The sequence below is a fragment of the Pseudophryne corroboree genome, chromosome 4, assembly GCF_028390025.1.
Source record: "Pseudophryne corroboree isolate aPseCor3 chromosome 4, aPseCor3.hap2, whole genome shotgun sequence".
In the NCBI taxonomy this organism is placed as follows: Eukaryota; Metazoa; Chordata; class Amphibia; order Anura; family Myobatrachidae; genus Pseudophryne; species Pseudophryne corroboree.
Genome location: NC_086447.1, coordinates 7,207,603 through 7,232,738, shown reverse-complemented (window position 1 = coordinate 7,232,738; position 25,136 = coordinate 7,207,603). Strand labels below are relative to the sequence as shown.

Sequence of the window (25,136 nt, the reverse complement as noted above, 5' to 3'; positions counted from 1 at the left end):
AAGTCTCTGCCCCCATCGGAAAGATGCTCAGAACGGCCCGCTCGGGGGTAAAAGGCACAACGGTGACCCAGTGGGTCTCAGCGTCCCGTCTTACCCACCTCCAGAGCCCTGGATCACTGGGCCCTCCCAGAGACAGTGATAAACCAACCGTGCACACCAGCAGCAATCCGGAGCCCCGGCGTACAGTGCAGAGTAACATGTGCGGTTTATAAACACATATACACAATATATATACAACATATACACAATACATATATACTATACATATACAGAATACACATACAAAATACATATACACAATATATATATATATATATATATACACTACAGATACACAATACATATACACAATATAGATACACTATACACAATCCGCATAGATATACACTATACATATACACAATATATACATATACACAATACATATACACTATACATACAAAATACACAATACATATACACAATGCATACTACAGTATATACACTATATATATATATATATACATATACATATACATATACACAATACATATACACATACTGTACATAACACATATACACAATACATATACACATATACTGTACATAACACATATACACATATACTGTACATAACACATATGTACAGTATATGTGTATATGTATTGTGTATATGTGTTATGTACAGTATATGTGTATATGTATTGTGTATAACACATATACACAATACATACTGTATACAAAATACATATACACAATACATACTGTATACACAATACATATACACATATACTGTACATTACCCATATACATATACCCAATACATATACACAATACATACTGTATACACAATATATATACATATACACATATACTGTACATAACACATATACATATACACATATGCATAATACAAATACACAATACATATACACAATATTTCTGATCACCTGTTATAAGAGGAATGAGGTGTTTAGTATGATATATTGCTATGACAGGAGGTGTACTGCTCCCTAATGGTGCTATACAGAGACTAACGCTGCATGTACAATGTCTCTCATATACACAATACATATACATAATACATATACACGATATATATATATACATATACACTATACATATACACAATACATATATGCTGATGGTGCTATACAGAGACTAACACTGCATGTACAATGTCTCTCATATACACAATATATATACACTATACATATACACAATACATATACACAATACATATACACAATACATATATGCTGATGGTGCTATACAGAGACTAACACTGCATGTACAATGTCTCTCATATACACTATACATATACACAATACATATACACTATACATATACACAATACATATACATATACACAATACATATATGCTGATGGTGCTATACAGAGACTAACACTGCATGTACAATGTCTCTCATATACACTATACATATACACAATACATATACACTATACATATACACAATACATATACATATACACAATACATATATGCTGATGGTGCTATACAGAGACTAACACTGCATGTACAATGTCTCTCATATACACAATACATATACACAATACATATACACTATACATATACACTATACATATACATATACACAATACATATACACAATACATATATGCTGATGGTGCTATACAGAGAGTAACGCTGCATGTACATGGTCTCTCATATACACAATAAATATATATATATATATATATATACAAACAAATCTAGAAAACCACAGCACTCGCCACCCCAGAAGCGGGGTGCAATATATCTGCACTCACCACTCATAAGGTGGGGTGCATGCAGCCCATGGCCACCAACCCAAATATATACAAATAGAAAGTTCAGCACTCACCATAGCAAGCTCACTTATCCTCAAAACATCAATAAATAAATGATGGGGGTTTAGTTAGTGAATTGGCCAATGCACGGAAGCCTGCACACCGTTCACCAAGGTACCCCACCTTCATGCAGGTCCTACACTATCACAGAGTCTCAAAAATTAAAACCTGGCAACTGTATCACACATAATATACTGCACACATGCCCACTAGGTTTAATGTGTATCTGCCATGCATCTTATGGCTTTTAAAGGTACACTAGTCACCTGACACTGGCTGATAAATTACTAAGGAGCAGCTGACACAGGTTTAGAACAAGTGAGATTACACAGGGGTGCGTGAAAAGGCCTGTGACCACGGTTAATAAGAGTTAACCAAAGATTAACCCCGTAATAAACGTTGGGTTGGTGGCCATGGGCTGCATGCACCCCACCCTATGAGTGGTGAGTGCAGATATTGCACCCCGCTTCTGGGGTAGCGAGTGCTGTGGTTTTCTAGATTTGTTTGTTTATTACGGGGTTAATCTTTGGTTAACTCTTATTAACCGTGGTCACAGGCCTTTTCACGCACCCCTGTGTAATCTCACTTGTTCTAAACCTGTGTCAGCTGCTCCTTAGTAATTTATCAGCCAGTGTCAGGTGACTAGTGTACCTTTTAAAAGCCATAAGATGCATGGCAGATACACATTAAACCTAGTGGGCATGTGTGCAGTATATTATGTGTGATACAGTTGCCAGGTTTTAATTTTTGAGACTCTGTGATAGTGTAGGACCTGCAAGAAGGTGGGGAACCTTGGCGAGCGGTGTGCAGGCTTCCGTGCATTGGCCAATTCACTAACTAAACCCCCATCATTTGTTTATTGATGTTGTGAGGATAAGTGAGCTTGCTATGGTGAGTGCTGATCTTTCTGTTTGTATATATATATATATATATATATATATACATATACACTATACATCTACACAATACATATACACATACATATACACATACATATACATAATACATATACACATTCACAATACATATACACAATACATATACACAATACATATATGCTGATGGTGCTATACAGAGAGTAACGCTGCATGTACAATGTCTCTCATATACACAATACATATACACAATGCATATACATATACACAATACATATATGCTGATGGTGCTATACAGAGAGTAACACTGCATGTACAATGTCTCTCATATACACAATACATATACATATACACAATACATATACACAATACATATACGCTGATGGTGCTATACAGAGAGTAACGCTGCATGTACAATGTCTTTCATATACACTAAACATATACACTATACATACATATACACAATACATATACATATACACAATACATATATGCTGATGGTGCTATACAGAGAGTAACGCTGCATGTACAATGTCTCTCATATACACAATACAAATACACTATACATATACACAATACATATACATATACACTATACATATACACAATACATATACACTATACATATACACAATACATATACACAATACATATACATAATACATATACACATACACAATACATATACATATACACATACACAATACATATACACAATACATATACACAATACATATACACAATACATATACATATACACAATACATATACACATACACAATACATATACACAATACATATATGCTGATGGTGCTATACAGAGAGTAACGCTGCATGTACAATGTCTCTCATATACACTATACATATACACAATACATATACATATACACAATACATATACACAATACTATACACAATACATATACACAATACATATATGCTGATGGTGCTATACAGAGAGTAACGCTGCATGTACAATGTCTCTCATATACACTATACATATACACAATACATATACATATACACAATACATATACACAATACATATACACAATACTATACACAATACATATACACAATACATATATGCTGATGGTGCTATACAGAGAGTAACGCTGCATGTACAATGTCTCTCATATACAGCTAAGTCCTGATGTCTCAGCAAGGGACAGAAGAGGCCGCAGCATGAACCCACTGTGACGGCAGAGCTGCTGCAGAACCTCCTACCTACCTTTCTCACAGCAATTACAGGATCATTCACTTCATGCAGAAGAACGTTTCTTTGTCCTGTCTCCTATGAATGGAGATACATTGCATCACTGTCATACACATAACATAATAAACTATGAGATCGCACACCTCTCTGTATTTGTTGGTTGGCACTTATTTCCCTATCGCTCAGCGCTGGCAGTGCCCATCCTCATACCCTCCTGGGGTTGGCAGACACTTATCTATCCAATGGCCCTTATTTTGTTCCGCTGCCTCTGGGTCTGGCTGCATGCACACGGATGAAGCCCCAACAGAATCCCGACAGCCGGCATACCGACACTTATTCTCCCTCGTGGGGATCCACGACCTCCCTGGAGGGAGAATAAAATAGCATGGCATGTGTAGTGCGCCACCGTGCCCGCAGCGTGGCGAGCGCAGCGAGCCCGCAAGGGGCTCATTTGCGCTCGCCACACTGTCGGTAAGCCGGCGGTAAGGCTCCCGGCGCCAGTATGCTGGTCGACGGGAGCCCGACCGCCGGCCTACCATACTACACCCCTTGGTACAACGCACAATATTAATGAGAGCATTTTCTGGGATCAGGTGGATGATGACACCGCTGGATGGAGGAAGAGTAGGTTGGTGTAAGACCCTTAGACCTTACCAGCCACTGATGGACTATTCCACCTTGTGCAGGTTCTTTTGGTCCTGATGAAGATGACAGAGAGGTGAGGAGGGCAGCCTAGACACGCAGGGTACAATCGCTTCCAATAAACCACTTTATCCCGAGAATTACTAAACAGAGAATCCACACAATAAATATCATCTTATAATTTACTCTCACACATGAATCCACACTGGGAGTTCTGGAGTTTCTGCTGATCAGACAGAACAGGCGCGCTGTAACAGCGTCTGAGAGTGCCGGAGGCGCGGGATGACGGCCCCTCCCGCGATCTCGGACACTGTTACATCCCGCCCCTCCCGCGATCTCGGACGCTGTTACATCCCGCCCCTCCCGCGATCTCGGACGCTGTTACGTCTCGCCCCTCCCGCAATCTCGGACGCTGTTACATCTCGCCCCTCCCGCTATCTCGGACGCTGTTACATCCCGCCCTTCCCGCGATCTCGGACGCTGTTACGTCTCGCCCCTCCCACGATCTCGGACACTGTTACGTCTCGCCCTCCCGCGATCTTGGAAACTGTTACATCCCGCCCCTCCCATGATCTCGGACGCTGTTACATCCCGCCCCTCCCGCAATATCTGACGCTGTTACGTCTCGCCCAATACGTTAGTTCCTCACACAAATGCAAACATTGAAATTCCTCTTGCAACAACTCACATGAACATATTGTACAGCAACTTAGACATTACGGAAGTGGTTCCCAAACGGGTACGGGTCACTGGGTCCACCCTAATTAGGTAGAGGTCAGTAGTTTGACCTGCACAGATGGAGCCATGTTTTTCTTGGCCTTTAATAGGAGTAAGTGAGCCAGGGCAGTCAGACTTAATCCCCTGCTGTATTATTCTCTCTGTATTGTATTGCAGCTGAGAACAATAGATGAAAGGATTATGCTAATAAACCATGGTGCATCTAGGTGCAGCAGAGAAGCCAAGATAACCGTGGACCCATCTGTATATTTGACATGGAAAAAGTTCATCAGGGTCATTATGCTGACAGGTAAAAGGAACACTCCGGAGAAGGTCCACATGGAAATGGTGGAACCAACATTTTTAGTTGTGGTGTAATTTTCTCATTCAAAGCACATGCGACCCCAATTAGTGCACCGCGTCCCCCGCTCACCGCGCTTCCGGCAATGGCCCTTATTCCGAGTTGATCGCTCGCTAGCTACTTTTCGCAGCCGTGCAAACGCTATGCCGCCTTCCACCGGGAGTGTATTTTCACTTTGCAGGAGTGTGAACGCCTGTGCAGCAGAGCGGCTACAAAAACATTTTGTGCAGAACAAGATCAGCCCCGTAGTTACTTATCCTGTGCGATGATTGCTGCGACGAAGGTCCCGGAATTGACGTCAGACACCCGCCCTGCAAACGCCCGGCCACGCCTGCGTTTTCCCAAACACTCCCAGAAAACGGTCAGTTGACACCCACAAACGCCCTCTTCCTGTCAATCTCCTTGCGATCGGCAGTGCGACTGGAAGCGTCGCTAGAACCTGTGCAAAACCACGATGCTCTTTGTACCCGTACACCGCGTGCGTGCATTGCGGTGCATACGCATGCGCAGTTTTTCCATTTTTTAACTGATCGCTACGCAGCGAACAACGGGCCTCATTCTAAGTTGATTGTAGCAGCAAATTTGTTAGCAGTTGGGCAAAACCATGTGCAGTGCAGGTGGGGCAGATATAACATGTGCACTGCAGGTGGGGCAGATGTAACATGTGCACTGCAGGTGGGGCAGATGTAACATGTGCACTGCAGGTGGGGCAGATGTAACATGTGCAGAGAGAGTTAGATTTGGGTGGGGTGTGTTCAAACTGAAATCTAAATTGCAGTGTAAAAATAAAGCAGCCAGCATTTACCCTGCACAGAAACAATATAACCCTCCCAAATCTAACTCTCTCTGCACATGTTACATCTACCCCACCTGCAGTGCACATGGTTTTGCCCAATTTCTAACACACTTGCTGCTGTGATCAACTCACAATGAGGGCAAATGTTACTATTCCCAACCGCAGTCTTCCTAGATGGTAAAGTATGAAAAAAAGCAACAAAAAACTTAAATCGAACATATATGTGTCGGCTATTGTCATGTCAACCATTTGAACCTGCAGGCCATATGTACCTGTCGACCATAAGCACTGTTGAACTTTTACGTGTCGACCTATTGACTGACGGTCTAATTAGGGCCGACCTAAAGTATCATCTGAGCACCTTCCCAAACTGGGCGCCAGTCACTAGAGGGCGCCTCTGGGCACTTGCGGGGAAGATCTGGGTTGGTGGTAATAGGTTGGTGCAATACCAGGGCTGGTGGCTGCCAGGTATAATATACAGTATGTGTGTCCTGTCCCTCCCCGTACACCTGAGGAGACATATAAGCAGAACGTACGTCATTTCATATCCTCTTCTGAGTCTCTCCGTAACAAACCTCTGGTCTAGGGGAGCCGGGAAATAAATTATCTAGATGTTCCGGATGCCGCGGAATTTACTGTTCCACAAATATGTTAGGAGCGGATTGGCTGGTACTTTATCTCCGTCCTCTTTACCTCCATCCAGTGCTTAGTACATAGACCCCAAAGAGCCTTGATTCCTTTTGGAGAAAGAGCCCCACAGGTGTAGCCTCGCTCATCTAGGCTTCTATTCTGCACCTAGGTGCACCAAGGCATATTAGCATAAGCCTTTCATCTATTGTTCTCAGCTGCAATACAATACAGAGAGAACAATACAGCAGAGGATTAAGTCTGACTGCTCTGTCTCAGATAATCCTATTACAGGGATAGATGAGGATGGCTCCATCTGTATATAAATAACGAGATTTATGGTAAGAACTTACCGTTGTTAAATCTCTTTCTGCGAGGTACACTGGGCTCCATAACGAATAACATCGGGGTGTAGAGTAGGATCTTGATCCGAGGCACCAACAGGCTCAAAGCTTTGACCTTCTTCCCAAGATGCACAGCGCCGCCTCCTCTATAACCCCGCCTCCGTGCACAGGAGCTCAGTTTCGTTAACCAGTCCAATGCAGTAGCAGGTACCAGAGACGGCAATCGCTCGTAGCCAATTACACCACACACTCACCGCAGGAGAGGGTGTCAGCGGCTATGCCAATAGCAACCCAAAGAAGCTAAGTGCGTCAGGGTGGGCGCCTTGTGGAGCCCAGTGTACCTCGCAGAAAGAGATTTAGCAATGGTAAGTTCTTACCATAAATCTCCTTTTCTGCTGCGGGGTACACTGGGCTCCACAAGGATTCACATCGGGGATGTCCCAAAGCAGTTCCTTACGGGAGGGGACGCACTGTAGTGGGCACAAGAACCCGGCGTCCAAAGGAAGCATCCTGGGAGGCGGAAGTATCAAAGGATAGAACCTTATGAACGTGTTCCCTGAGGACCACGTAGCCGCCTTGCACAATTGTTCAAGGGTCGCACCACGGCGGGCCACCCAAGAAGGTCCAACCGACCGAGTAGAATGGGCCTTGATGGTAGCAGGAGCTGGACGACCAGCCTGTATATAAGCATGTACAATCACCATTCTAATCCATCTGGCCAAGGTCTGCTTGTTAGCAGGCCAGTCATGTTTGTGAAATCCAAACAGTACAAAGAGAGAATCAGACTTCCTAATGGAGGCTGTCCAGAGCCGGATTAAGAAGGGGGCCCCGGGGATAAGTACCCCGGGCCCCCTTTTTTCGAAGGGCCCCCCGCCGCCGCAGATCGGATCTCTGTTTCCGATCTGCGGTTTTGCGCTGCACTCCCGTCTCCCGGGAGCCGGCCAGCGCCACGCGCGTCACCAGGGCAGCTCAGCAACTGCTGTCCCTGGCGGCTCCGGCTCCCGCCCCAAGGCTAGCGCTGTCACTAATGGACGGGCAGCTGAGCGACGGCTCAGCTGCCCAATAATGTGACGAACAGCAGCCTGCGGCTCAGTCATTGGCTGGGCGCGCAGGCTGCACTGCAGGGAAGGAGGACGGCGCGGAGGGAGCAGCAGGCACGAGGCACCCAGTTGCTGGCAGCTCTCCCATCCTACCTGTGCTGTGCCAAAGCACACAAAAAGTATGGCTCTTTCTATTATATTAAGGTTTTAATATGTATGTATATATATATTAATATATATATATATGTGTATATATACATATGTGTGTGTGTATATATATATATATATGTGTGTGTATATATACATATGTGTGTGTATATATATATATATGTGTATATATATATATATATATATATATATGTGTATGTCTATGTGTGTATATATATATATATATATATATATATATGTGTGTGTTTACATACCTGTGTGTTTGTATATATATATATATATATATATATTTATCATAGGCGTGCGCACGGGGGTGCCTGGTGCACACATGCACCCCCTAATGTCCAGCACACACCCGTAGTTGACTTATTGCCGAGCGTGCAGTTCTATTCCTGACTGTGACCGCACTGTACGCCCGCCCACGCTTTACGCCTGCCGGCACTGACAGCCCGCTCTCGACGGCCGTCCGCCTGCACAGACTTCCAACGCTCAGAGACCTTCCGCTCTTTACGGCCGCTCACTACACCCGCCCACACCCGCTCTCTACACCCCCGCCCGTCATCCACCCGACCCTTTCCTGTCTACACTCGCCCTCTATGCCCGGTCAGCAGGCCCGGCGACAGACATGCAGGGGCAGTAGAGTACATTTGTCAGCAACACCTGCTACCGGAACCCACATGTGAACAGGACTGCACCCAGAAGTAATGTATAATGGCCCTCATTCCGAGTTGTTCGCTCGCAAGCTGCTTTTAGCAGCTTTACACACGCTAAACCGCCGCCTACTGGGAGTGTATCTTAGCTTCTCAAAATTGCGAACGACGGATTCGCAATATTGCGATTAGACCTCTCTTAGCAGTTTCTGAGTAGCTCCAGACTTACTCTGCCATTGCGATCAGTTCAGTCAGTTTCGTTCCTGGATTGACGTCACACACACGCCCAGCGTTCGCTCAGGCACCCGTTTCTCCAGCCACTCCCGCGTTTTTCCAAAATACGTCAGCGTTTTTTCACACACACCCATAAAACGGCCAGTTTCCGCCCAGAAACATCCACTTCCTGTCAATCACATTACGATCACCAGAACGAAGAAAAATCCTCGTAATGCCGTGAGTAAAAAACCTGACTGCATAGCAAATTTACTTGGCGCAGTCGCAGTGCGGACATTGCGCATGCGCGCTAGCGATTGATCGCTCCGTTGCGAAAAAAAAATAACGAGCGATCAACTCGGAATGACCACCAATGTGTGTTATATAATGTATTTGGAGGGGCACCATGTGTCACATAATGTGTTTGGGGGCACTGTGTATTATATAATATGTTTGGGGGGTACTATGGGGTCTTTTCAGGCCAGGCCGCAGCTGCTCATTCGCACGTGGCATAATGTGAATTTTGCCTCATACCGCGTGGCGTAATGTAAATTTCAGCTCATACCGTGTGACGTAATGCGATTATCTCTTGCTGTGTGGCAGAATGTAAATTTTGGCTCATACAGTGTGGCGTAATGTGAATTTTATCTCATAAAGCGTGGTGTAATGTAAATTTTGTTTCCTACCGTGTGGCGTAATGTGAATTGCGGCTCATACAGTGTGGTGTTATGTGAGTTGTGGCTCATACACTGTGGCGTAATGTGAATTGCGGCTCATACAGTGTGATGTAATGCGAATTGCGGCTCATTCAGTGTGATGTAATTTGAATTGTGGCTCATACAGTGTGGCGTAATGTGAATTTTATCTCTTGGTGTGTGGCACAATGTAAATGTTTACTCATACTGTGAGGCGTAATATAGATTTTGGCTCATACCGCGTGGTGTAATGTAAATTTCAGCGGTGGCGTAATGTAAATTTCAGCTCATACCGTGTGACGTAATGTAATTATCTCTTGCTGTGTGGCAGAATGTACATTTGGCTCATACAGTGTGGCATAATGTGAATTTTATCTCATACTGTCTGGTGTAATGTAAATTTTGGCTCATACCATGTTACATAATGTGAATTTTGGCTTATGCCATGCGATGTAATGTGAATTTTAGCTTATACCATGTGGCGTAATGTGAATTTCTTCTCATATCGTGTGGTGAAATGTTCATTTTGACTCATACTGTGTGGTGTAATGTGAATTTTACACCAAGGCACACCACTCTCTGGTTCCGCCACTAGGTCAAGGATAGGTTGGGGAAGTGTAAGTAACGATAGGATGCAGCGGCAGCTAGGACTCAGGGTTATGCCTTAGTGGACAGTCAGTACCGTCCAGTGGTCTCACCATTATGTTTCATTTTATTTCTCTGGGGTGTATTATATCTACTTGTATTATTAGGAACTAGGGAGAAATTAGATTACGCCATGTGATTTTACCGATAGAATGTAAAATAGTGCTAGACATACCCAAAAGGCGGTGCGAGACACGCCGAAAAGGTGGTTCACCCCTTAGCAACATTTTGAAAGGGCCCCTGTTCCAATGCTGTAGAGAGACACCTCTCCCCAGCAGTTGCCAATTTTATGACCTATAATTGCATAGTAGTGACTTAGTTAATTTTATACCCCATAGTTTGTTTTATGAACCATAGTAGTTCCTTAGTTCATATTATGTCTTACTGTAGAGCTGCCAGTACACATTATACCACACAGTACCTCCAATTCCTATTATGACATAGTGTCCCCAGTTCATATTATGCCACATTATAGCGCCCATTTATAACATTCACTACACACTCATCTATTTAGGCTGGACAGTGGCTCGGACCCAATTGCTTGGGTGTGTGTGGTATGGTATGCCGGCGGTCGGGCTCCCGGCGACCAGCATACCGGCGCCGGGAAGTCGACATTCGGCTTACCGACAGTGTGGCAAGCGCAAATGAGACCCTTGTGGGCTCGCCGGGGTCGCCACGCTATTTTATTCTCCCTCCAGGGGGGTCGTGGACCCCCACGAGGGAGAATAAGTGTCGGTATGCCGGCTGTCGGGATTCCGGCGCTGGTATACTGTGCTTCGGGATCCCGACAGCCGGCATACTGAAGACCAGCCCAATTGCTTAGTAGGCAAATCTGGAAATTTGGTATGCAACTATATAACCTGGTTCAGTACTCCCTAAGCCTCTGGACCCAATAGCAATTGCACCTCTTGAAACCACTATAGCTAACCCCATGCTTTTACTGTATGTAAATCCATGAAGTTGGTGCAGGGAAAATCTAGATATAAGACATCAGAGCCTGTCAGACACAAGAGCAGCTCACAGTGCTGTAATACACAGATATCTTTATTAGCAGAAATTCATAGCTAAAATAGTATTAACCTGCCCTGCTCTATATATCTATATATATCTATATATAATATATATATATGTGTCTAGCTATATCTGTTTATCTATATATCTTTTTTTCAGTCCTTCAAAATGCCAAAAAGACTTTTAGCTTCAGGAGCTCAAAAGCGCAAACAGGCAAAAGAGAAGAAGCGAAGTGCTGATGCAGTCTTGGCAAAGATGCCCAAGTTAAATTATTTCTTTCAACCAAATACGTCTACTACCAGTCCAAGCACATCACAAATGCCAATCAGTCATTCAACAGAAATAACTGAACAACATAATTTGAAGCGTACAGAGTCAAATATTGCTAAATCTTTTGATGATGAATGTGAAGACACTGTTCCTGAAAGCGAGCACTGCAGACATTCAGCAGACACAAGTGCACCACATAATCAGAAAGAAACAGAGTCAACATTTTCAAAATCTGTTGATGAAGAAAGTGGAGAAATTGGACAAAGTCCTTTTGAAGGCAGTGATAATGAAAATCAGCAATTGACAGAATATGGTGGACCTTCAACAAGTAAAGGTACTGAAGAACAATGTCATGCTCTCGCTACACTAAGTGAACACCAATCAACAGATCCTGCAAAGTGGTTTCCAATCAGCTCTGCAACAGTTGATTATTGGCTAAAACAAGGATTAGAGAACTGCCAAAACAAATGTGAGTCTGACAAATATCACAAGTCATCACGCTACTACAAACCTTCTCAGGCCAAACCAAAAGGATATCATCGTTTCTTTAAAAACACCATGTTTTATGGATGCTGGCCTAATGGTGTAGTCCATCACAGAAAATGGATGTCATATAGTGATTCAAAGGGTTCCATTTATTGTACTTATTGTACACTGATGGGAAGTAAAAAAGACAAGTTCTCACTTGCTGATGGATTCTCTCACTGGAAAAAGGCACAAGAGAGGATAAAAATCCATGAAGAAAGTGATGCGCACCGGAACTGCATTTTGCAAGCCCGTGAACTTGGGGAAAAATCAGGTCATATTGACAGTTATATGGAACGACAGTTCGTGGAAAGAAAACAATACTGGTGTGAAGTACTACGCAGAGTTGTAGCAGTTGTGAAACTTTTAGCAGAGAGAGGTTTAGCTTTTCGCGGGAGTGATGAGACAGTTGGTTCAAAGTATAATGGTAACTTTCTTGGAATCATTGAATTGATAGCACAATTTGATCCTTTCCTGGCAAAACATATCCAAGACTTTGGAAACAGTGGACGCGGCAGGACAGGCTATCTTTCATCAACAATTGTTGAAGAGTTTATCGACCTTATAGCAAAGCAGGTGACAAACCATATTGTGAAAGAGATTTCACTTTCTAAATATTTCTCAGTGTCGGTTGATTCAACACCAGATGTAACCCATGCTGATCAGCTCAGTGTTACTGTACGTTATGTATTGAATGGCATACCAGTTGAGCGGTTTCTCACATTTCTAAGGATTTATAGTCATAAGGCTGCAGACCTCACAGAAGACTTGCTAGAATATTTGAAGTCTGAAAACATTGATATCATGGATTGCCGTGGACAGACTTATGATAATGCAAGCAACATGGCTGGAAAATATTCTGGAATGCAAGCAAGGGTGAAGGAATCTAATCCTCTGGCTGTGTTTGTGCCATGCACAGCGCATTCCTTAAACCTTGTTGGATCAAATGCTGTTGATTGCTGTGTGGAAGCTGTAAACTTCTTTGGTTTTCTCTCAAGTGTTTACCAATTCTTTTCTGCTTCCACCCACCGTTGGTCTGTTTTAATGAATCATCTGGGAAAGCAAGGACTCACAGTGAAGAATCTATCAGAAACAAGATGGTCTGCTCGTGCAGATGCAACTGCTGCCTTAGCCAAAGGATACAAAAACATTCAAGATGCCTTTGATGAAATTTTCGAAGATAAACAACAAAGTTCAGCTACAAGACACGAAGCGGACACCTTGTCTCAGGATATGGATTTGCTGGAAATTGCATTCCTCTGTCACCTCTGGAACACCATTCTGTCCAGATTTAATACAACAAGCAAAGCACTGCAATCCATGACTATTGACCTCAAGGTTGCTGTAGATTTACTAGAATCTCTAGGTCACTTTTTAGATTCACTGCGTGGAAGTTTTAATAACTTGGAGAAGGAGGCACAAGCAGCAAGTGGTATATCAGACTATAGAGTAACTCGTGCAAGAAAGAAAAAAAGGAATGTGGATAGTGTGGAGTCAGAAGAAACCACATTTTCTGCAAGAGAAAAATTTCGTGTGGAGACATACTTGCACATACTTGATTGCCTCAAAATGGCACTGAATGATAGAATTGTTGCCTATTCTGTTATATATGATCGTTTCAAGGTTGTGCTAAGCTCTTCCAAAATGACGGATGGAGAAATAGTGGCAGAGGCTACGAAACTTGCTGAACATTATCCACTAGATCTAGACAAAGAAGTGTATCCTCAAGAAATGGTTCAGTTTGTACAGTTTGCCAAAGGAAGGAGCTGTCACACACCTTCATCTCAAGCAAAGTTGTTGTATGAACAAAAGATCGAGGATGTTTTTCCTTATGTAGCTGTCTCTCTGAGAATCTACCTTTGTTTAATGGTCACAAACTGCTCAGGAGAGCGTTCATTTAGCAAATTAACACTTATAAAAAATAAACTGAGATCGACAATGCGGGATGAGCGCCTAAAGGCATTAACTCTTCTAAGTATTGAAAGTGAACTGATGCGAGGAATCTGCTTTGAAACCATTATTGAAAACTTTGCCCGTGTTAAAGCAAGAAAACATAAGTTTTGATATAATGTTATCCTATGGTTGCTGTATTTCTGTTAAAATGCAGCCCAATGTTATTGCCTGCAAGCGTGAAACAAAATACAATGTCAGGTCACTCGTTTCACCTGTTAGGATTTTGCACAGTCTTTGGACATATTTTATTTATTTGCACTTTTTATTTATACTGGGTATTGTTTAGCAGCAGTTAAATAGTCTGCAACGTTTGTATTGTTAATTTCAAAACTGTATTAAAAAAACCTTGATTAAAATATATTGTATATTGTTTTTGTGTAAAATATGAAATAATAATATTCCATTTAAGATGGATTAGTCTGAAAGATTCTGTAAAATTTACCATCTAATCGTAATTTTCTTTGTAGTGATTGAAGACGCTATGATTTTAATTTTAAATCTTAGGGCCCCCCTGTCTTAAGTACCCCAGGCCCCCCGAAGCCTTAATCCAGCTCTGAGGCTGTCCTCTTCACATAGATACGGAGAGCCCGTACCACAGCCAAAGAACGCTCTTTGGAGGACAACTCAGGAGAATTAAAGGCCGGAACCACAATCTCCTGGTTAAAGTGGAAGGAAGACACCACCTTGGGTAAATAAATAACCCGGGCGCGTTCTAAGAACCGCCCGTTCACAGTGAAAACTCAGGTAGGGGGACTTACAGGATAAGGCACCCAAGTCCGAGACCCTTCTAGCCGAGTCAATGGCCAGCAAAAACAAAACTTAACGGAAAGCCACTTAAGGTCTGCAGACGCAACAGCTTCAAACGGATACTCTTGCAAGGCCTCCAGAACTACCGACAAATCCCAAGGGGCCACAGGCGGTACATAAGGAGGCTGAATCCGAAACACACCCTGAGCGAAAGTATGAACATCAGGTAGGGTAGCAATCTTTCTCTGAAACCAAACCGACAAGGTAGAAATGTGAACCTTGAGGGAGGCCAGACGAAGACCTAAGTCCAGGCCCTGCTGTAGGAAGGCCAAAAGTTTAGCCGTACTAAACTTGAAAACGTCATGATTATGAGACGCACACCAAGTAAAGTAAGAATTCCAGACCCTATAGTAAATCCAAGCAGAAGCCGGCTTACGGGCCTTCAACATAGTTTGAATGACCGCCTCAGAAAAACCGTTGGCTCTCAAGACGGAAGCTTCAAGAGCCACGCCGTCAAAGCCAGATGGGCCAAGTCCTGGTAAACACAAGGACCCTGAACAAGGAGGTCTGGTCGTTGTGGAAGTAGAAGGGGACGAACCAGCGAGAGGCCCTGTAGATCGGAGAACCAGTGCCGTCTGGGCCACGCCGGAGTGATCAGAAGTAGGATTCCTCCTTCCTGCTTGAACTTCCGTATTACCCTGGGGAGGAGTGACACCGGAGGGAACACGTACGGCAGCCGAAAGTCCCATGGAATTGCCAGTGCATCCACGAACGCTGCTTGAGGATCCCTTGTACTTGCTCCGAAGACCAGAACCTTGTGATTGTGTCGAGACGCCATCAGGTCCAGATCTGGAAGGCCCCACTTGTCCACGAGAAGTTGAAACACCTGTGGATGGAGGCTCCATTCTCCGGCGTGTACGTCCTGACGACGAGACAGTCCGCTTCCCAGTTTAGGACACCCAGAATGAATACTCCCGATATGGCAGCCAATAGCATTCTGTCCACTGAAGAATTTGTGATACTTCCCTCATCGCCATGCGGCTTCGAGTGCCACCTTGATGATTTATGTAAGCCACCATGGTGGCGTTGTCCGATTGTACTTGAACAGGTATGTTCTGTATGAAATGCTGGGCCAAGTTCAGTGCATTGAACACCGCCCGCAATTCCAGAATGTTTATTGGGAGGAGAGACTCCTCCTTGGTCCACCAACCCTGTGTTGCTCCAACACCGCGCCCCAACCTCTCAGACTGGCATCCATCGTCAGAAGGACCCAGTTGGAGATCCAGAAAGGACGACCCCTGCTCAAACGTTGGTCCTGAAGCCACCAGCTCAGTGACAGTCGGACCTCCGGAGACAAGGAGACCATTTGAGATCTGATCCGGTGAGACAGGCTGTCCCATTTGGCCAGAATTAGCTTCTGTAGAGGGCGAGAATGGAATTGAGCGTACTACACCATGTCAAAAGCCGACACCATGAGACCTAGCACTTGCATAGCCGAATGAATCGACACATGTGGACGAGATAGGAAGCATCGAATCCTGTCCTGAATTTTCAGGATTTTCTCCTGAGACAAGAACAACCTCTGGGTGTGAGTGTCCAACAACGCTCCCAGGTGCAGCATGCTCCGAGCAGGGACCAGGGAAGATTTCTTCCAGTTGACTAGCCACCCGTGGGCTTGCAGAAACTGGATAGTCAGATTCAGATGTCGCAGGAGAATTTCTGGAGAAATTCGCCAGGATCAGCAAATCATCCAGGTACAGTAGGATCCTGACCCCTTGACGGCAGAGTACAGCCGTCATTACCACCATAACCTTGGTGAAAACTCGCGGAGCCGTTGTCAAACCAAAAGGTAATGCCCGAAATTGGTAATGAAGGTTGCCCACTGCAAACCTCAGATACTGCTCATGTGATGTTGCAATAGGAATATGCAGGTAGGCATCCTGTATGTCCAGGTAGACCATATAGTCCCCAGGCTCCAAGGCCAGAACAATAGAGCGTAGAGTTTCCATACGAAACTTGGAGACCCTCACATACTTGTTTAAGGACTTGAGATTGAGAATAGGCCGCGAGGACCCGTTCGGTTTCAGGACTAGAAACAGCGGTGAATAATACCCCTTGCCTCTCTGAGCTAGAGGCACCTGTACTACCACTCCTGTCTCCAGGAGGGACTGTACCACCGAATGAAGCGTTGTTGCCTTCACCAGATCCAAAGGGACATCTGTCAGGCAAAATCGATGAGGGGGGGCGATTCTTAAAGCATACGGCGTAACCTCGAGTGACAACTTCCCGCACCCAGGCATCTGAAATGGTCTTCAACCATTCCTGGGCAAACCCTAGAAGTTGGCCCCCCACCCTGGGATCCCCCAGAGGGAGGACCGTCCCATCATGCGGCAGGCTTGTCTGTTTTGGAAGCAGGCTGACGGGCAGCCCAGGCCCTCTTCAGTCTGGGCTTGACAGGTTTGGAAGCATGAGCTTGTTTCGGGTACGCCTGACCTTTTGCTTTTTCTGGAGGATGAAAGGGCCGAGGGAAAGTACTTTTAACCTTCGGCGCAGAAGGTGCCGTACTTGGTAGACAAGCTGTTTTAGCAGATGCCAAGTCAGCCACAATCTTATTGAGGTCTTCTCCGAAAAGAAAGTCTCCATTAAAAGGGAGCACCTTCAGGGTTTTTATAGAATCCATGTCCACAGACCAGGATCTCAACCAAAGGATATGCCGAGCCAAGATGGACGTAGTAGCAGCCTTTGTCGCCAGCACCCCGGCATCAGAAGTCGCCTCCTTAAGGTAATGAGAAGCCATGGCGATATATGAGACATTGTCTAGCATGATCAGAAGCATTAGAAGGTAGCTCCGCCTCCAGCTCCTTAGCCCATGCTTCAACAGCTTCAGCAGCCCATGTTGCTGCAATGGTTGGCCTATGCACAGCCCCTATTAGGGTGTAAATCGCCTTTAAACAACCCTACACATGTCTATCTGTCGGTTCCTTCAGAAGAGGTGACGGTAGTCACTGGCAGAGCTAAGGAAACCACAAGCCTCGCCACCTGAGAATCCACAGGTGGAGGAGTTTCCCAATTTTTACATAGCTCCGCAGAGAGAGGATAGCGAGCCAACAGTCTCTTTTGCGGTGTGAACTTTGTTCCTGGATTTTCCCAGGATTCCTGACGTATGTCAGCCAGGTGTTGAGAATGAGATAAAACTTGTTTAACCACTTTCTTACGTTTAAATCTGCCCGGATTTTTTTAAACAACCTCAGGCTCGGGTTCATCAGAGACTTGAAGAATCAGCCTGATAGCCTCAATGAAATCAGGGACATCCAACTGTGACCATCCTTCCCCATCTGAAACATCTGAGTCAGTGTCCGTGGGGTCAGTATATGCGCCATCCTCATCAGAGGAGGTGTCAGGAACAGTGATGGATTGTGAGGAAGTAGCGGCCCGTTTGGAAGACGTCTTAGTCTTAGGAGGGCGAGAGTGAGACTTCTTTTTAGACAGTGATTGGTTCAAGTGCTGTAACTGAGATGATATCTGATCTGCCCATGGCGGATTAACTGTAGGGACCATAAATTGCTGCACTGGCCTAGGAGGTCCCATAGGGGGCGTTAGCTTAGTTACCAGCGTATTTAATAACTTGGAGAAGGTAGCCCATGGTGGGTGATTGTGGACCCCCCGCAGCCACAACTCCACTGGGGGGTAAGGAACCCCCTGAACCTGAACTCTCTGCTGCCATGTTTTCCTCAAAAGTGTCTGCAGCGTTACCTCCACGCAATGTGGGATCAGCCCCAGTTCCGTTGCCCCTAGCAGCTGACATAATGATAAGCTCAATATCAGGCATCCCGGTACAATATTAGCAGCACTATATCTAGCAAGAACTCCCAGTGTAGTGTATCAGCACAAACCGGGAACCCAAGAGATATTTGGTGACTATAAATCACAGAGAAAAATACACAGTAAGTATATCTTGTGAAATACCTATATTAGTTCATAAACCTGACACACTTAGCCCCCTCAGGTTACAGATATAGGAGTAGCAAGTAGAGATGTGCACTTGAAATTTTTCGGGTTTTGTGTTTTGGTTTTGGGTTCGGTTCCGCGGCCGTGCTTTGGGTTCGACCGCGTTTTGGCAAAACCTCACCGAATTTTTTTTGTCGGATTCGGGTGTGTTTTGGATTCGGGTGTTTTTTTTTAAAAACACAAAAAAACAGCTTAAATCATAGAATTTGGGGGTCATTTTGATCCCAAAGTATTATTAACCTCAAAAACCATAATTTCCACTCATTTTCAGTCTATTCTGAATACCTCACACCTCACAATATTATTTTTAGTCCTAAAATTTGCACCTAGGTCGCTGGATGACTAAGCTAAGCGACCCTAGTGGCCGACACAAACACCGTGCCCATCTAGGAGTGGCACTGCAGTGTCACGCAGGATGGCCCTTCCAAAAAACACTCCCCAAACAGCACATGACGCAAAGAAAAAAAGAGGCGCAATGAGGTAGCTGTGTGAGTAAGATAAGCGACCCTAGTGGCTGACACAAACACCGTGCCCATCTAGGAGTGGCACTGCAGAGTCACGCAGGATGGCCCTTCCAAAAAACCCTCCCCAAACAGCACATGACGCAAAGAAAAAAAGAGGCGCAATGAGGTAGCTGTGTGAGTAAGATAAGCGACCCTAGTGGCCGACACAAACACCGGGCCCATCTAGGAGTGGCACTGCAGTGTCACGCAGGATGGCCCTTCCAAAAAACACTCCCCAAACAGCACATGACGCAAAGAAAAAAAGAGGCGCAATGAGGTAGCTGTGTGAGTAAGATAAGCGACCCTAGTGGCCGACAAACACCGGGCCCATCTAGGAGTGGCACTGCAGTGTCACGCAGGATGGCCCTTCCAAAAAACCCTCCCCAAACAGCACATGACGCAAAGAAAAAAAGAGGCGCAATGAGGTAGCTGTGTGAGTAAGATAAGCGACCCTAGTGGCCGACACAAACACCGTGCCCATCTAGGAGTGGCACTGCAGTGTCACGCAGGATGGCCCTTCCAAAAAACCCTCCCCAAACAGCACATGACGCAAAGAAAAAAAGAGGCGCAATGAGGTAGCTGTGTGAGTAAGATAAGCGACCCTAGTGGCCGACACAAACACCGGGCCCATCTAGGAGTGGCACTGCAGTGTCACGCAGGATGGCCCTTCCAAAAAACCCTCCCCAAACAGCACATGACGCAAAGAAAAAAAGAGGCGCAATGATGTAGCTGTGTGAGTAAGATAAGCGACCCTAGTGGCCGACACAAACACCGTGCCCATCTAGGAGTGGCACTGCAGTGTCACGCAGGATGGCCCTTCCAAAAAACCCTCCCCAAACAGCACATGACGCAAAGAAAAAAAGAGGCGCAATGAGGTAGCTGTGTGAGTAAGATAAGCGACCCTAGTGGCCGACACAAACACCGGGCCCATCTAGGAGTGGCACTGCAGTGTCACGCAGGATGGCCCTTCCAAAAAACCCTCCCCAAACAGCACATGACGCAAAGAAAAAAAGAGGCGCAATGAGGCAGCTGTGTGAGTAAGATAAGCGACTCTAGTGGCCGACACAAACACCGTGCCCATCTAGGAGTGGCACTGCAGTGTCACGCAGGATGGCCCTTCCAAAAAACCCTCCCCAAACAGCACATGACGCAAAGAAAAAAAGAGGCGCAATGAGGTAGCTGTGTGAGTAAGATAAGCGACCCTAGTGGCCGACACAAACACCGGGCCCATCTAGGAGTGGCACTGCAGTGTCACGCAGGATGGCCCTTCCAAAAAACCCTCCCCAAACAGCACATGACGCAAAGAAAAAAAGAGGCGCAATGAGGTAGCTGTGTGAGTAAGATAAGCGACCCTAGTGGCCGACACAAACACCGTGCCCATCTAGGAGTGGCACTGCAGTGTCACGCAGGATGGCCCTTCCAAAAAACCCTCCCCAAACAGCACATGACGCAAAGAAAAAAAGAGGCGCAATGAGGTAGCTGTGTGAGTAAGATAAGCGACCCTAGTGGCCGACACAAACACCGGGCCCATCTAGGAGTGGCACTGCAGTGTCACGCAGGATGGCCCTTCCAAAAAACCCTCCCCAAACAGCACATGACGCAAAGAAAAAAAGAGGCGCAATGAGGTAGCTGTGTGAGTAAGATAAGCGACCCTAGTGGCCGACACAAACACCGGGCCCATCTAGGAGTGGCACTGCAGTGTCACGCAGGATGGCCCTTCCAAAAAACCCTCCCCAAACAGCACATGACGCAAAGAAAAAAAGAGGCGCAATGAGGTAGCTGTGTGAGTAAGATAAGCGACCCTAGTGGCCGACACAAACACCGGGCCCATCTAGGAGTGGCACTGCAGTGTCACGCAGGATGGCCCTTCCAAAAAACCCTCCCCAAACAGCACATGACGCAAAGAAAAAAAGAGGCGCAATGAGGTAGCTGTGTGAGTAAGATAAGCGACCCTAGTGGCCGACACAAACACCGGGCCCATCTAGGAGTGGCACTGCAGTGTCACGCAGGATGGCCCTTCCAAAAAACATTCCACAAACAGCACATGACGCAAAGAAAAATTAAAGAAAAAAGAGGTGCAAGATGGAATTGTCCTTGGGCCCTCCCACCCACCCTTATGTTGTATAAACAGGACATGCACACTTTAACCAACCCATCATTTCAGTGACAGGGTCTGCCACACGACTGTGACTGAAATGACGGGTTGGTTTGGACCCCCACCAAAAAAGAAGCAATTAATCTCTCCTTGCACAAACTGGCTCTACAGAGGCAAGATGTCCACCTCATCATCATCCTCCGATATATCACCGTGTACATCCCCCTCCTCACAGATTATCAATTCGTCCCCACTGGAATCCACCATCTCAGCTCCCTGTGTACTTTGTGGAGGCAATTGCTGCTGGTCAATGTCTCCACGGAGGAATTGATTATAATTCATTTTAATGAACATCATCTTCTCCACATTTTCTGGATGTAACCTCGTACGCCGATTGCTGACAAGGTGAGCGGCGGCACTAAACACTCTTTCGGAGTACACACTTGTGGGAGGGCAACTTAGGTAGAATAAAGCCAGTTTGTGCAAGGGCCTCCAAATTGCCTCTTTTTCCTGCCAGTATAAGTACGGACTGTGTGACGTGCCTACTTGGATGCGGTCACTCATATAATCCTCCACCATTCTTTCAATGGTGAGAGAATCATATGCAGTGACAGTAGACGACATGTCCGTAATCGTTGTCAGGTCCTTCAGTCCGGACCAGATGTCAGCATCAGCAGTCGCTCCAGACTGCCCTGCATCACCGCCAGCGGGTGGGCTCGGAATTCTGAGCCTTTTCCTCGCACCCCCAGTTGCGGGAGAATGTGAAGGAGGAGATGTTGACAGGTCGCGTACCGCTTGACTTGACAATTTTCTCACCAGCAGGTCTTTCAACCCCAGCAGACTTGTGTCTGCCGGAAAGAGAGATCCAAGGTAGGCTTTAAATCTAGGATTGAGCACGGTGGCCAAAATGTAGTGCTCTGATTTCAACAGATTGACCACCCGTGAATCCTTGTTAAGCGAATTAAGGGCTCCATCCACAAGTCCCACATGCCTAGCGGAATCGCTCCGTGTTAGCTCCTCCTTCAATGTCTCCAGCTTCTTCTGCAAAAGCCTGATGAGGGGAATGACCTGACTCAGGCTGGCAGTGTCTGAACTGACTTCACGTGTGGCAAGTTCAAAGGGCATCAGAACCTTGCACAACGTTGAAATCATTCTCCACTGCGCTTGAGACAGGTGCATTCCACCTCCTATATCGTGCTCAATTGTATAGGCTTGAATGGCCTTTTGCTACTCCTCCAACCTCTGAAGCATATAGAGGGTTGAATTCCACCTCGTTACCACTTCTTGCTTCAGATGATGGCAGGGCAGGTTCAGTAGTTTTTGGTGGTGCTCCAGTCTTCTGTACGTGGTGCCTGTACGCCGAAAGTGTCCCGCAATTCTTCTGGCCACCGACAGCATCTCTTGCACGCCCCTGTCGTTTTTTAAAAAATTCTGCACCACCAAATTCAAGGTATGTGCAAAACATGGGACGTGCTGGAATTTGCCCATATTTAATGCACACACAATATTGCTGGCGTTGTCCGATGCCACAAATCCACAGGAGAGTCCAATTGGGGTAAGCCATTCCGCGATGATCTTCCTCAGTTGCCGTAAGAGGTTTTCAGCTGTGTGCGTATTCTGGAAAGCGGTGATACAAAGCGTAGCCTGCCTAGGAAAGAGTTGGCGTTTGCGAGATGCTGCTACTGGTGCCGCCGCTGCTGTTCTTGCGGCGGGAGTCCATACATCTACCCAGTGGGCTGTCACAGTCATATAGTCCTGACCCTGCCCTGCTCCACTTGTCCACATGTCCGTGGTTAAGTGGACATTGGGTACAGCTGCATTTTTTAGGACACTGGTGAGTCTTTTTCTGAGGTCTGTGTACATTTTCGGTATCGCCTGCCTAGAGAAGTGGAACCTAGATGGTATTTGGTAACGGGGGCACACTACCTCAAGAAATTATGTAGTTCCCTGTGAACTAACGGCGGATACCGGACGCACGTCTAACACCAACATAGTTGTCAAGGACTCAGTTATCCGCTTTGCAGCAGGATGACTGCTGTGATATTTAATCTTCCTCGCAAAGGACTGTTGGACAGTCAATTGCTTACTGGAAGTAGTACAAGTGGTCTTCCGACTTCCCCTCTGGGATGACCATCGACTCCCAGCAGCAACAACAGCAGCGCCAGCAGCAGTAGGCGTTACACGCAAGGATGCATCGGAGGAATCCCAGGCAGGAGAGGACTCGTCAGAATTGCCAGTGACATGGCCTGCAGGACTATTGGCATTCCTGGGGAAGGAGGAAATTGACACTGAGGGAGTTGGTGGGGTGGTTTGCGTGAGCTTGGTTACAAGAGGAAGGGATTTACTGGTCAGTGGACTGCTTCCGCTGTCACCCAAAGTTTTTGAACTTGTCACTGACTTATTATGAATGCGCTGCAGGTGACGTATAAGGGAGGATGTTCCGAGGTGGTTAACGTCCTTACCCCTACTTATTACAGCTTGACAAAGGCAACACACGGCTTGACACCTGTTGTCCGCTTTTCTGTTGAAATACCTCCACACTGAAGAGCTGATTTTTTTGGTATTTTCACCAGGCATGTCAACGGCCATATTCCTCCCACGGACAACAGGTGTCTCCCCGGGTGCCTGACTTAAACAAACCACCTCACCATCAGAATCCTCCTGGTCAATTTCCTCCCCAGCGCCAGCAACACCCATATCCTCCTCATCCTGGTGTACTTCAACACTGACATCTTCAATCTGACTATCAGGAACTGGACTGCGGGTGCTCCTTCCAGCACTTGCAGGGGGCGTGCAAATGGTGGAAGGCGCATGCTCTTCATGTCCAGTGTTGGGAAGGTCAGGCATCGCAACCGACACAATTGGACTCTCCTTGTGGATTTGGGATTTCGAAGAACGCACAGTTCTTTGCGGTGCTTTTGCCAGCTTGAGTCTTTTCAGTTTTCTAGCGAGAGGCTGAGTGCTTCCATCCTCATGTGAAGCTGAACCACTAGCCATGAACATAGGCCAGGGCCTCAGCCGTTCCTTGCCATCAATATATATATGTATGTATATATAATATCACTAGTACTGCAGCCGGACAGGTAGATAATATATTTATTAGGTAATGATGACTGATGACGGACCTGCTGGACACTGTCAGCTCAGCAGCACCGCAGACTGCTACAGTAAGCTACTATACTCTATAGTAGTATGTACAAAGAA

The 25,136-nt window shown here is 45.7% G+C and overlaps 1 long non-coding RNA gene across 1 annotated transcript in view; it reads left to right on the top strand.

The window, feature by feature from the left end:
* Positions 1-4,067, top strand: part of LOC134911049 (uncharacterized) — a 41,675-nt gene extending 37,608 nt beyond the window's left edge. Inside the window, exon 5 of the long non-coding RNA XR_010176291.1 lies at positions 3,850-4,067. This is a non-coding gene — a long non-coding RNA (uncharacterized LOC134911049). The remainder of the gene's footprint in view (positions 1-3,849) is intronic.
* The last annotated feature ends 21,069 nt before the right edge of the window (positions 4,068-25,136 follow it).